The following is a 13,434-nucleotide window of genomic DNA, read 5'->3' as shown; positions in this document are numbered from 1 at the left end:
CGTTCAGGTCAGAGGGCGCGGTGACGTAGTCAGTGCGCGCCCTCTGCTGAACGTCAGTGCCGCAGACGGAGCCGCACGAGGAGCAGCCAGGTAAATATTGATAGTGCCTGGGGTCCTGAGCGAAGAGAGAGAGGTGAGGTGAGTATGTGATTTATTTTTTTTATGGCAGCAAAAGCAAAAGGGGCAAGTCGCAAGTGGCTATACGGAGCATCTTATGGGGCCATAACACTTGTGCAGCGCCAGCACTATAAGGGGCAGTGGCTGTGCGGAGCATCTTATGGGGCCATAACACTTGTGCAGCACTATAAGGGGCAGTGGCTGTGCGGAGCATCTTATGGGGCCATAACGATTGTGCAGCACTATAAGGGACAGTGACTGTACGGCGCATCTTATGGGGCCATAAAGCTTGTGCAGCACTATAAGGGGCAGTGGCTGTGCGGAGCATCTTATGGGGCCATAACTCTTGTGCAGCACTATAAGGGGCATTGACTGTGCGGAGCATCTTATGGGGCCATAACACTTGTGCAGCACTATAAGGGGCAGTGACTGTGCGGAGCATCTTATGGGGCCATAACAATTGTGCAGCACTATAAGGGGCAGTGACTGTGCGGAGCATCTTATGGGGCCATAACTCTTGTGCAGCACTATAAGGGGCAGTGACTGTGCGGAGCATCTTATGGGGCCATAACTCTTGTGCAGCACTATAAGGGGCAGTGACTGTGCGGAGCATCTTATGGGGCCATAACTCTTGTGCAGCACTATAAGGGGCAGTGACTGTGCGGAGCATCTTATGGGGCCATAACTCTTGTGCAGCACTATAAGGGGCAGTGGCTGTGTGGAGCATCTTATGGGGCCATAACTCTTGTGCAGTACTATGCAGTGGCTGTGCGGGCTGTGCTCTATATACCCCTGTGCGGGCTGTGCTGTATATATCCCTGTGCGGGCTGTGCTGTATATACCCCTGTGTGGGCTGTGCTCTATATACCCCTGTGCGGGCTGTGCTCTATATATCCCTGTGCGGGCTGTGCTGGATATACCACTGTGTTGGCTGTGCTCTATATACCCCTGTGCGGGCTGTGCTGGATATACCACTGTGCGGGCTGTGCTGGATATACCACTGTGCGGGCTGTGCTGGATATATCCCTGTGCGGGCTGTGCTGGATATACCCCTGTGCGGGCTGTGCTGGATATACCCCTGTGCGGGCTGTGCTGTATATATCCCTGTGCGGGCTGTGTTGTATATATCCCTGTGTGGGCTGTGCTCTATATACCCCTGTGCGGGCTGTGCTCTATATATCCCTGTGCGGGCTGTGCTGGATATACCACTGTGTTGGCTGTGCTCTATATACCCCTGTGCGGGCTGTGCTGGATATACCACTGTGCGGGCTGTGCTGGATATACCACTGTGCGGGCTGTGCTGGATATATCCCTGTGCGGGCTGTGCTGGATATACCCCTGTGCGGGCTGTGCTGGATATACCCCTGTGCGGGCTGTGCTGTATATATCCCTGTGCGGGCTGTGCTGTATATATCCCTGTGTGGGCTGTACTCTATATACCCCTGCGCGGGCTGTGCTCTATATATCCCTGTGCGGGCTGTGCTGGATATACCACTGTGTTGGCTGTGCTCTATATACCCCTGTGCGGGCTGTGCTGGATATACCACTGTGCGGGCTGTGCTGGATATACCACTGTGCGGGCTGTGCTGGATATATCCCTGTGCGGGCTGTGCTGGATATACCCCTGTGCGGGCTGTGCTGGATATACCCCTGTGCGGGCTGTGCTGTATATATCCCTGTGCGGGCTGTGCTGTATATATCCCTGTGTGGGCTGTACTCTATATACCCCTGTGCGGGCTGTGCTCTATATATCCCTGTGCGGGCTGTGCTGGATATACCACTGTGTTGGCTGTGCTCTATATACCCCTGTGCGGGCTGTGCTGGATATACCACTGTGCGGGCTGTGCTGGCACCCAACACCATGTTGCAGTGCAGGAGATTCCTGCAACAGTCCGAGGCGTATCTAGGGGAAGGTGGGGGGGGGGGGCCCATTTGGAAGTTCGCACCGGGGCCCATGACTTTGTAGTTACGCCACTGCATGTCACTGTCTGGTTCAATGGTATTGAATTACTCCTGATCATGATTTTTGCAGAATAAGGCTATGTGCACAGAGTTTTTTCAGGATTTTTTTTAGTAGATCTGCTCCTAATCCTCCTAAAAAAAAAACAATTTAAAAACAGTTGGAAATCCTGTGCTATTCATTTCTACGGGAAATCCACTTTACTGCCCACATGAGAAGTTTTTGGAGTATTTTGTTTCTGAGGGGTAAGATCACATGATGGAATCGTGCTGTTTATTTTTTCTTTGCCAAGATTTTCCAAACTCACGGTAAAAACGCAGTGGTTTTGCCATGACTTTGGAAGATCGTTGCAAAAACAATGTATTTTATATTTACTACAATTTCAAAATATTGTGATTAAAAAAAAGAAATGCACTCACATTGTAAAAACGGAAGAGGTTTTGAAAAATACCTGGTGGTAAAATGCAAGTTTGTTCTTTTCAGCAGGAATCCAATCAAATCTAGGTACTCAAATCAAAAAATGCAAAAAAAAATGCTTCAAGAAAAAAAACTTTTCAAAACTACTTCAGGAAAATAAATTTTCCTCCAAAAAAGGAGCGTTTCCTAAAGCAATTTCTGCTGGAAAAACTTGCAATTTTTGAACTCCTCAAAAAAGTTCATGTGAATGTAGTCTAAGGATTTGTACATTTTTCATAGCATAAAAAATGCTATAAAAGTGTGAAAGTGATGACTTTCTACGGTGATTCTCAATCTAAATATGCTGTATATTTTGAAAAATTGGATTAATAATTCCTGGTAACGTGAAGATTGACATAACCTAAGTACTGTCAAGTTTCTTTGCCCTATTCTGCTAGACTGGTTCAATAATTTCCTCTGCTATCTCCTTCAGTACCCCAGGATGTAATTAATCTGGACATGGAGACTTGAATTCATTTATATTAGCTAAGTATTCCCTCACTATCTCTCTGCTTATAGATAGTGTGGATTCTTCTATTCTTTCAATAATTCAGTGAAGATCAGTTAATATTACATTTACTTTCTGAGAGAAATCAGATGGGAAAAAAGGAATTTAAAAGTCCAGCCTCCTCAACAACATTTGTTACCACTTAACTTTTTTCATCCTGGAAAAATCTATAGCAGCTTTGACTTTTCTTTTACTTTTGACGTACCCCAAAAATCCTTTTTTATTGTTTTTGCCTTCTCTTGCGATCCTTAATTATCAGCTTTAGATAATCTGATGCGTGCCCTGCAGGTTCTGCAGACAGCATTATGTTCTTCTTTAGATATGCCTCCCTCTTTCCATTTGATAAACATTTCTTTCTTCCTTTTTAGCATGTGCTTAATTTCTGTGTTCATCCATCCTGGTTTCCTTAAATGCTTCCTATTATTCCCTCTTTTAGGAATTGTGCTTTGAGAGTCTAATTTTTCAAAGTGTCCCATCTTCCTGGACATTTCTGTCCATAAGTACATCCTCCTATCCTCTTTCTGAGTCCCTTAAAATCTGCCTTTCTGAAATTCAACCTTGAAGTCTGAGTCTTCACAAGTGTTCCTCCTCTAGTTGTCCCAAATTCAATGATAGCATGATTGCTGCCTCTTAGGGTCCCAGCTACCCTTACCTCAATGAGGATGCAGCTAATACTCTCAGATTATTATTATTATTATTCCATGGAACAGTACATGTAAAGAGAGTTTCCATAATTACATAATTCCATCTACATGATAATGGGGAAGGAGACAGTAGGTTGGGGAGATTGCATTTGTTCCATTGATGGTCAGGTGACAGTGGGATCATTGCAGGCTGTAAACTTTCCTGAAGAGATAAGTTTTCAGTTTCCAATGTTGAAGACAATCGGACATGTTAGGTGATGAAATTGCAGAAAATGGGGGATGCTCAGGAAAAATCTTAGAGGTGATTGGGTGAGGAACGTATGAGAGTGAAAATGAGAAGGAGGATTTGTGAGGACCAGAGAGAATGTGTGGGAAGATTTCAAGAGATTAGTTTGGAGCTGTATGGAGGAGACAGATTATGGATGGCAAAAGGGAAGTGGGATTTGTGAGGACTGGAGAGAACATGTGGGAATATATCAAGATTAGCTTGGAGATGTATCGAGGACTTAGATTATGGATGGCCTTATAAGTCATTGTTAGTAGTTTAAACTGGATTCATTGGGGAATTGGAAACCAGAGAAGGGATTGGTAGAGGGCAGAGGTGGAGGAGTAGCAAGGGGAGTGATGGATTAGTCTGGCAGCGAAGTTGAGAACTGACTGGAGAGGTGCGACAGTGTTAGTCGGGAGGCCTCAGGGGAGGGTATTGCAGTAGTGAAGGCGGGAGATGATGAGGGCATGCATATCACTATAGTTGATCTGGGGTTGAGGAAAGGCCACATTCTGGAGGTTGGAGGTGTTCAGGGCTGGGATGTGCGGTTTGAAGGACAGAGCAGAGTTAAGGGATACACCGAGGTGGTGGACTTGTGATACAGGGGAAAGCATAATGTAATTTACTGTGATAGATACTGTAGGTCTGCTAGGAGGGATGATTGAGATGGAGGAAAGACAAGTTAGATAAACGGCATTCTGTTGTGAGATGTTCCTTTAAGTCCAAATTATCAGTGCTCATTGAGCATCGGAGAGAAAGAGGCCTCACAGTATTCAAACTACAAAACAAATATACAAAAAACACTTACACCACACTCAACTCACACATCACCTTAATTGAGTCCAGCACTGAGTCTGCCATGCTGGTTATACAGCGGCAATAACTGAAATTCCAAAAACAAACCTATGAAAACACTCCAGAGAGACTTCAGATTGAACAGTTAGCAATAACATACTCCGATAAACAGTGTCAGGCTGGGGTGACAAGGGCCCACCAGTAACATGGACTTTGGGGGGGCCCATTTTTCACCTGCATGCAAATATTATACTACCTTCGTTCACAAACCTAAATACCTGTATAATAATACACTGGGTAGCGTGGTTAATGAATCCTGAGATGCTGCTTTCTTCTGTACAGAGTAAATCAAGTGAATTATGCCAAGTACTGCCCATACAGTGGGGTTGGGGGCCCAGATCTATACAGGGGCCCACCAGGGGGATTCCCCTGTTACCATGTGGGCCAGTCTGAGCCTGTTTGTTACACGTGGAGGAAAGACAATTATTGCAGCCAAATAGGAAAGGGTTCTTTACAGTAAGGGCAATCAGACTGGAATGCCGACCACAAGGGCTAGTAATGGCAGTTACTATAACAACATTTAAAAAAGGTATGGATGCTTTTTTAACAAAACATGACATTGTGAGTTATAAATAATCTAGCAATATAAAATACATAACTTTGAAGATAGGTTGAAAAAAGCCCTAGGGCCAAGTTCAACCTATGTAATTACTGTATGTGAACAGTACATTAGGAAAATGCTTGAAATGTAATTCCCTATAATATTATTTACAAGTAATTTCCCCTTATTTTTTCTGTGTAAAGTGCTAGCTATAAATCCAATCTCTGGATTTAAAAAGTGCAAAACACTCCTGAAACACTTGCACGTTTAATCTGTATTTCTTATGGTGCCTAAGAGAAGCCATAATGATAGGCGTCTGCTTGGTAACAAGTGCAGTTTTTTGCCTCTATAATGAAGTGAATTGCCAATGATGAAAGGGTTAATACTTGGGTCCTGCATCAGTAATAGCCCCTGCAGTAACCATGACAACTGTTATGAGGTCATAAACAAGTGTGATAAAGATTCCATAATAGAAGGCCGCGCTGTCACGATCAGCGCCATTACTGATGCGCCTGAGGACATTGAGCTTGACCACCCCACGTAATGTGCCAACCTTGGTGAAATTTGGAGGTTCTAGCAGGGAAAGGGGTTGTCTGCTTTAGACACCCCCAGGGCATGGGAAGGTAACCGAAGGGGGTGCCCAGCACAGGATCCCCTTCTGTTACCCTCTACAAAAAGCTGCTCTCTTTTGGGAGTTCATGGAAGCACTTTTGATTTTAATGGGTGATAAATTGGGATGGGAGAAGGGGGGAGGGGGTATTTCTCCTATTAAGGGTTATCCATTATGAGCACTCCCTGTAACCAAAAGTCTAAATTTATGAGAGGTGGACCTGGATCTGTAAGGAAGAAATGATTCATCCATCTGGGCAATCAGATCGACTAAATTGGGTCTAACAACCAATGTGGTGACCGATACCGCAGCCAGATCTCTCCCACATCCGGTTTATCACATTTATAGTCTATATTTGTTATGTCACTCTCTAAATCTGGTAAAATGTACAAATGTTAAAACGTGTTACATCTGTTATATATCACACTAACTCTCTAAGCCCAAGGGAAGGGCAATCCTCCAGCCATGGTTCCCTAGAGGTTTCCACCACAGGGGGTTTTTCCTCTCCTGAGTGCTGGAGGGTGACTCTTCATGAGTCGGGGGTTGTGCTATTTTCGGTGTCATATGAATGCAAAGAAAATTGAGAACGTTTGGCACCTAATTACAATGCTTTGTGTATTTATTTTGTATGCGTCTGTATGATTCATTTTGTTTGGGATTTGGGGTCCATCATATGTCACTGTGTCAAAGGGCCGGACATCTGCCGGCCATAGTTTTGCCCCAGATGTTGCTCCTGCTCTGCTGAATATCATGGAAACTTTATTAACCATATTAAAAACAATAATCAGTAATGGGTATATAGCCACAGCACAGGCAAAACGGTGGGAAACCCAGGCAGAAGCTCCAATAAAGGTGGTATAGTAATCATTCCATAATATCATAAATTATGTGCAAACGTGTCATGTGACCATGTACAAGCATGCAAGTAGAAATGAACAAATAAATAGTACAAGTGTATAATTCAATATAGTAATAACATGATAATTACCGATGGAGCGCTCCTGGGGACCCACCACACCCGACGCGCGTTTCGCACTCAAATGCTTCGTCCGGGGGATCCGGTGGCACCAGAGATTCATCCCTGGAGCAGGGGAGAGTGTGTAAAGTACAGGGGAACAGAGATTTCACTTTCTGAATACTCTTCATAAAAACCGACGCATTTCGAACCAGGACTAAGAAATTTCACTGATTGTGAGACGGGAGATGAGAGACAAGTCTGCTGCCAATGGGAGAGAATTTGTGGTCTAAACTATGAGATTGTCCAGCTAAGAAAAAAGTGCACAAAAAAACCCCAAAACAAAACATTTTGATATGGTATCTTGAAGAATACTAAGGAATATAGGGGTGTCCTTTGTCCGTGATCTTCGTGGTCAGTGTGGTTACAGAGAACATGTATTGGTCTTGCCTCCAGATGGCTGTTATACCCTGCAGTAACTGACAATCCACGGATATGATTCTGAATGAGCGCTGTATTGTGAGCAGCAGCCAGGGCCGTAGTCATGGCCCACATAGGTGTCTGCATTAGCGTGCCCTGACCACCCACATCACATATATACAGTCCCACTGTCTCACTGGCCTGGTTCTCAGAGGCTTCCCTTAGACGCAGGGACACTTCTTCACATAAAGAGACAGAGTCCAATTCCAACTTTGCTTGTTTCCAATCGCAGCACGTCCACATCAGTTACAGCATCAACACAGAATTCTGCACAGTTCACATCCTTCGCTTTCCCTGTGCGCTTCCCTATGTCCTTTAGATGGGACAAAACTGGGTACAGTCTCGACCGATACTGCAGCGTCCTCCCTGTTCAGCTTCGCTGCGTTTAGGAAATCCCTTGCCTGTTTCACACCAGACATAAGGGCATCTGCCCAAGTAGAAAGCTGCCACATTTTGGAGCGACCTGCGTTTCTGTTTTGTGGTGACTTCTGCTATCACCTCTGCTCTCACTTCTGCTATTTCTGCTGCTGCCACTTCTGCTATCCTGCTGCTCTCACTTCTGCTGTCCTGGACGACTGTGCTTCACACTTAACATTATGTGGCCCTCTGCTAAGCTGGGGGCCCCCAGACCCAGCTGACCTGCCTGGGCTCTCTAGCCTGACTGACCCAAAACCAGGAAATCCTCCTGTCTTACCCACACTTGGTCCCTCCTAAGTTAACTGTTACTGTTCCTGAGTTCCTATCTCTAATCTCAGTGTCCTATAATGCCCCCACTAGTGGTAACCCAGACTCTTAGAGCTGCTTAAAATGTACAGAAACTGGCCAATACCCCATCACGATTTTTTTTTTACCAAAATTTAGAAAATTTAAGGGAGGCAACAGTTTAATAAAGAGACACAAGTTTCCTTTAAGAGCATCTAAAGTCAGCAATGGTCTTTGTCCAGCACCGAACAATGTAAAGTGCTAATGAATATATATGCCCTATCTAACTAACAATTTGTGAACAGACAGATATGCTGACAGGTTACAACTAAACGCTGGACTGGACATGGTTGCTGACTGTTGTGTCTGTGCAACTGCAGGTTGTGGGCAAGAGGCATTAGCGTCACCTTCCTGGACAGCAAATTGGGAAAGCTGTAACAGGGGAAGGGCCAGTGGTTTCACCCTCAGACACAGATTTTGTACCAGGCCTTACGCCCACCTACTGGGGTGCTGGGTATGTCAACAGTATATGACATATGATAACAGAGGTATTATGTCGAATTTATGTTTATAAAAGGTATGTGTGGGTAAGATTTTCAAACTAGCAGCATATATATAGAGAGCATGTTTCATTACCTTACTCATACTATTATTCTGTGTAAGGCTGAAACCTGAAGAAGTGTGTGGAGCATATTAATGCATTGATGTTCCACAATGTCCAAGTGCAGACCCAAAAATCAATATCAGGTTCCCAGATAGACACTTAAAGAAACTGTGAGAAAGGCAACACAATAAAAAAATTATAATAATAGAATATATAGAGACTGAGTGTAGAAATTTTACCATTGCATAATGTACAAAGGTATCCAAAAATTGCCCAAGGGGTCTGTATCATACACGCTGAAAGAGACCGTGATTAGGACCTCACAATACATTTTGCAGTTATTTAAATAGTTATTCACCACACGGATATGAAAATGTGCCATAACAGTAGGAAGTGACGAGAAGAGAAAAGGAAGTTTATAAAAGAAATTATTTATTAATTACAAGGTATAAAAGAAATTATTAATTACAAGGTATATAAAATATTTAAAAAGACAAGGGAAAAGAAAATACTTCCAAAAAGTGGGGAGGAAACAGCAAAATCTAAAATACCTGCACTGAAAGAGTAGTGTTAAAGGGGCATAGCATACAGTGGATCATCCATATCAGAAGTCAAAAGGGTTTAAAAGGTATAGGAACTAGCCATCCAGAATCCAGGTGAGTGCCTAAGAATATGGATATATGCAAGAAAGCTAAGTGCAAATTTAGGGGACACAGGTAAGGAACCTAACAGCCAAGAGATCCTACCTATTGCCATGCCATTGACAGGCATGTGCGCTTATTCGTTATGATTGCTGTCATGAATCCCCAATGGCTAGGGATAGCACAGGACAAGCAAAGTATAACAAATATCGGACGAGCTCTAGGGTGATGGAACCTGGGCTGACCGCTGCCCTACGCCTGACAAACGCAACTAGAGATAGCCAGGGAGCGTTCCTACGTTGGCTCTAGACGCCACGCACCAGCCTAAGAGCTAACTAGTACTGCAGAGAAAACAAGACCTCACTTGCCTCCAGAGGAATTAACCCCAAAGGTATAGTTGCCCCCCACATGTATTGACGGTGAAATGAGAGGAAGGCACACACATAGAGATGATGTATATAGCTTTAGCAAATAGAGGCCCGCTGAAAACTAGAAAGCAGAATGATACAAAAGGGGACTGAGCGGTCAGCAAAAAACCCTAATCAAAAAAACCATCCTGAGATTACAAGAACCCATGTGCCAACTCATGGCACATGGGGAGAACCTCAGTCCACTAGAGCAACCAGCTAGCATAGAGACATTCTAAGCAAGCTGGACCAAAAACCAAACAACTGAAAATCAGCACTTAGCTTATCCTGAAAGATCTGGGAGCAGGTAGGCAGGAACCAAACAGAGCACATCTGAACACATTGATAGCCGGCAAGGGAAATGACAGAAATGCCAGGTAAAATAGGAAACACCCAGCCTCTGATGGACAGGTGGAAACCAAAGGCCGCAACCCACCAAAGTCACCCAGTACCAGCAGTAACCACCAGAGGGAGCCCACCAACAGAATCCACAACAGTACCCCCCCCTTGAGGAGGGGTCACCGAACCCTCACGAGAACCCCCAGGGCGATCAGGGTGAGCTCTATGGAAGGCGCGGACCAAATCAGTCGCGTGAACATCGGAGGCGACCACCCAGGAATTATCCTCCTGACCATAACCCTTCCACTTAACCAAATACTGGAGTTTGCGTCTGGAAACACGAGAATCCAAGATCTTTTCAACAACATACTCCAATTCTCCCTCCATCAGCACCGGAGCAGGAGGCTCGACCGAAGGAACAACGGGCACCTCATACCTCCGCAACAACGACCGATGGAACACATTATGAATAGCAAACGATGCTGGGAGATCCAAACGAAAAGATACAGGGTTAAGAATCTCCGAGATCCTATAAGGACCGATGAACCGAGGCTTGAACTTAGGAGAAGAGACCTTCATAGGGACAAAACGAGAAGACAACCACACCAAGTCCCCAACAAGAAGTCGGGGACCCACGCGGCGACGGCGATTAGCAAACTGCTGAGTCTTCTCCTGAGATAACTTCAAATTGTCCACCACCTGATTCCAAATCTGATGTAGCCTGTCCACCACCACGTCCACTCCAGGACAATCCGAAGATTCCCCCTGACCAGAGGAAAAACGAGGATGAAACCCCGAATTACAAAAAAAAGGAGAGACCAACGTGGCAGAACTAGCCCGATTATTAAGAGCAAATTCGGCCAGTGGCAAAAAAGCAACCCAGTCATCCTGATCAGCAGAAACAAAACACCTCAACTAAGTTTCCAAGGTCTGATTAGTTCGCTCCGTCTGGCCATTCGTCTGAGGATGGAATGCAGACGAGAAAGACAAATCAATGCCCATCTTGGCACAAAACGTCCGCCAAAATCTAGACACAAACTGGGATCCCCTGTCAGAAACGATATTCTCCGGAATCCCATGCAAACGAACCACGTTCTGAAAAAACAAAGGAACCAACTCAGAGGAGGAGGGTAACTTAGGCAAGGGCACCAAATGAACCATCTTAGAAAAGCGGTCACACACAACCCAGATAACGGACATTTTCTGTGAAACCGGGAGATCAGAAATAAAATCCATGGAAATGTGCGTCCAAGGCCTCTTCGGGATGGGCAAAGATAACAACAACCCACTAGCCCGTGAACAGCAAGGCTTAGCTTGAGCACACACTTCACAAGACTGCACAAAGGTACGCACATCCCTAGACAAGGAAGGCCACCAAAAAGACCTGGCCACCAAATCTCTTGTACCAAATATTCCAGGATGACCAGCCAACACAGAAGAATGGACCTCGGAGATGACTCTACTGGTCCAATCATCCGGAACAAACAGTCTTTCTGGTGGACATCGATCCGGTTTATCCACCTGAAACTCCTGCAATGCGCGTCGCAAGTCTGGGGATACGGCGGACAATATTACCCCATCCCTAAGGATACCAGCAGGCCCAGTGTCTCCAGGAGAATCAGGCACAAAACTCCTGGAAAGAGCATCTGCCTTCACATTCTTTGAACCTGGCAGGTATGAAACCACGAAATTGAAACGAGAAAAAAATAATGACCAACGAGCCTGTCTAGGATTCAAACGCCTGTCAGACTCAAGGTAAATGAGATTCTTGTGATCAGTCAAGACCACCACGCGATGTTTAGCACCCTCAAGCCAATGACGCCACTCCTCAAATGCCCACTTCATGGCCAAAAGCTCCCGATTACCCACATCATAATTGCGCTCGGCGGGCGAGAATTTTCTAGAGAAGAAAGCACATGGCTTCGTCACCGAGCCATTAGAACTTCTCTGTGACAAAACCGCCCCCGCTCCAATCTCGGAAGCATCAACCTCCACCTGAAAAGGAAGTGAAACATCTGGTTGACACAACACAGGAGCAGAAGAAAACCGGCGCTTAAGTTCCCGAAAGGCCTCCACGGCCGCAGGAGACCAATCAGCAACATCAGCACCCTTTTTAGTCAAATCAGTCAAAGGTTTAACAATACTGGAAAAATTAGCAATGAACCGACGATAAAAATTAGCAAACCCCAAGAACTTCTGAAGGCTCTTAACAGATGTAGGTTGTGTCCAGTCACAAATAGCCTGAACCTTAACGGGATCCATCTCAATAGTAGAAGGAGAAAAAATGTACCCCAAAAAAGAAATCTTCTGGACTCCGAAGAGACACTTGGAGCCCTTCACAAACAGAGAATTGGCCCGCAAAACCTGAAACACCTTCCTGACCTGTAGAACATGAGACTCCCAGTCATCAGAAAACACCAAAATATCATCCAAATACACAATCATAAACTTATCCAGATATTCACGGAAAATATTGTGCATAAAGGACTGAAAGACTGACGGAGCATTGGAGAGTCCAAAAGGCATTACCAAATACTCAAAATGGCCCTCAGGCGTATTAAATGCGGTTTTCCACTCATCACCCTGTTTTATCCGCACCAGATTATACGCACCACGAAGATCTATTTTAGTGAACCACCTAGCCCCCTTAATGCGAGCAAACAAATCAGTAAATAATGGCAATGGATACTGGTATTTGACTGTAATCTTATTCAGAAGGCGATAATCTATACAAGGCCTCAGGGAACCATCTTTTTTTGCCACGAAAAAAAAACCTGCTCCCAGAGGGGACGAAGATGGACGAATATGTCTCTTTTCCAAGGACTCCTTAATATAATTCCGCATAGCAGTATGCTCTGGCAGTGACAGATTAAATAAACGACCCTTAGGGAACTTACTGCCAGGAATCAATTCTATAGCACAGTCACACTCTCTATGAGGAGGGAGCGAATTGAGCTTAGGCTCCTCAAAAACGTCCTTATAATCTGACAAAAACGCAGGGATCTCCGAAGGAGTCGATGAAGCGATAGAAATCGGAGGTGCATCATCATGAACCCCCTGACATCCCCAGCTTAGCACAGACATTGTTTTCCAGTCCAGGACAGGATTATGAGTTTGTAACCATGGCAGACCAAGCACTAGTACATCATGTAAATTATACAGTACAAGGAAGCGAATCACCTCCTGATGAACGGGAGTCATGCGCATGGTCACTTGTGTCCAATACTGCGGTTTATTCATAGCCAATGGTGTAGAATCAATTCCCTTCAGAGGAATAGGAACTTCCAGAGGCTCTAGACTAAAACCGCAGCGTTTAGCAAATGACCAATCCATAAGACTCAGGGCAG

This window comes from Ranitomeya variabilis, chromosome 4 (assembly GCF_051348905.1).
Source record: "Ranitomeya variabilis isolate aRanVar5 chromosome 4, aRanVar5.hap1, whole genome shotgun sequence".
Classification (NCBI taxonomy): domain Eukaryota; kingdom Metazoa; phylum Chordata; class Amphibia; order Anura; family Dendrobatidae; genus Ranitomeya; species Ranitomeya variabilis.
This window is presented reverse-complemented; position numbering follows the sequence as displayed.